Here is a 1,801-nt window from a genome sequence, read left to right as displayed (position 1 = left end):
TTAATTCCTTAATGTGAAAACACTTTAAACACACACTTTTTAAATTTAATGCATTTTTTGTAGTAACAGATTAGGTGAATAAAATTTTAAATTACTTAAGTTTAAATCGATGACAACGACCGATTTCAACGAGCGTTTCACTACCGATTTTACACTCAGTTTTCCATCGATAGTGAAAGGTACAGGTCAAGTCTGGACAATTCTGGGCTACCGACCCGATCTCGTTGTTACTTACTGCCCGGAGTATGGTAGGTACAAAAATAATTTCTTGAGTAAGCTCAACGACAACATTCACCATCGTTCAAGGACGCGTCACGTACGCCCAAACCAAATCGGCTAAAGCGAGCAGAATTTTGGGATTCAAGATCCGGATCCGGTTGTAATTCGCGAAGAAAGTAGTTCGACAAAATGAAAAATTGCGTGCGAACGTTACGTTTTTACTTTCAAAATACAAAAAAAGTTACAATGGGACCTCACCCCATAAAAAATCGTCGAAAACGAAATGAAATATTTATGAGATTTTTATTAATTATCACTTTTATGTGATATGTTGGAGAAAGTTATATTCAATAATTGTATAATTTATGGTGTTCAATAAATTTTATTGGGGGTTTAAATCTTGTCCTTGACATGACTTTCGAAATACTTCTAATTTAATTGTTACCTAGTAATCTATTGTATAATAAAAAATGGGAGAATGGTCATGATCAAGGTTGGATTAAGTCGCGTGATATACTTTTTCTATTATTAATTTGAAAATTTAAATTAAATATGGGTGATTGGAAAAGTAAGTAAGTACAATCTATTTACTTAACTAGTTTAACTAAGGTCGTTTGTTTGGATATCATTTTATTAATTGACATGCAATCGATTTTTAAACGCTTCAAATTACAAAAAAAAATCCAACAACGACCGTTTCAAAATATGTATATTATGTTCATATTACACACACACGGCAATTAGAATTAATATTATAATTTATGTAAAGTACGTAAATTATACACGTTGTCATTGAGATAGATAATTGGTATAAGGATAAGAAAAGTTCAACCCAAGAATTGAATCAATCAAAACATAGCTATTTTATGAGGTGCCTTATAATCTCTCTAAAACACAAATTATCCGTGTTTAATCGAAATTGTTTTGCTAAATCAATGCGTTCAGACTATTTCATACCGATGTCTCAATCAATTTTGAACAAACCATTTTTGTAATTTCACGCGGTTAAACAATTCGATAGTAATCAATCTTTTCTTGAAACAATTTAAAACGCACCATTCAAAATTATTTTGCAATAATTATTTCGTCACCTATAATTTAGGCAATTAATACATTGTTTAAGGTGTTGTAATGAAATCTAATTTTTTATGAATGCGTTTAAAACTTATAACTATTGTCAAAGTTGTGTAACTTTTTTAAGTACACATTTGCGTGCTGCGCATGCAAATCTCATGCGTCTTAAGGCAACGTTATTAAAGGGGGTGTTTTCTAATGTGCATTGTATTCAAAATAAGCTCTGACGTAAGTAATCTTTAAAGAAACCTTCTCGTTATAGACAATATAATTTTTTACACCTTCTATTTTATTTGGTACTTCCTATTAATTAAAAGAAATCATATAAGAGGAAAACAACTTGTAGTGTGTTTAAAAAATATTAAAGATTTTATATATTATTATTTGCAGTTTGCGTGTTAAAATAAAATTGGAAAGATAGAATTTAGAAACAATACTTAAGTCAATTACGCGTGTTTTGTAAATAAACGACGATTTTTTATTATAATTTTATTCTCGTTTTTTACTT

The 1,801-nt window shown here is 29.5% G+C and overlaps 1 long non-coding RNA gene across 1 annotated transcript; it reads left to right on the top strand.

Moving 5' to 3' along the window:
* The first annotated feature begins 204 nt into the window (after nucleotides 1-204).
* On the top strand, nucleotides 205-617 carry LOC139429040 (uncharacterized). The gene is made up of 2 exons (XR_011639745.1): nucleotides 205-248; nucleotides 307-617. It is a non-coding gene; the product is annotated as an uncharacterized lncRNA (long non-coding RNA).
* Nucleotides 618-1,801: the final 1,184 nt, after the last annotated feature.

This window comes from Onthophagus taurus, chromosome 2 (assembly GCF_036711975.1).
Source record: "Onthophagus taurus isolate NC chromosome 2, IU_Otau_3.0, whole genome shotgun sequence".
NCBI classification, from domain to species: Eukaryota; Metazoa; Arthropoda; class Insecta; order Coleoptera; family Scarabaeidae; genus Onthophagus; species Onthophagus taurus.
This window is presented reverse-complemented; position numbering and strand designations above follow the sequence as displayed.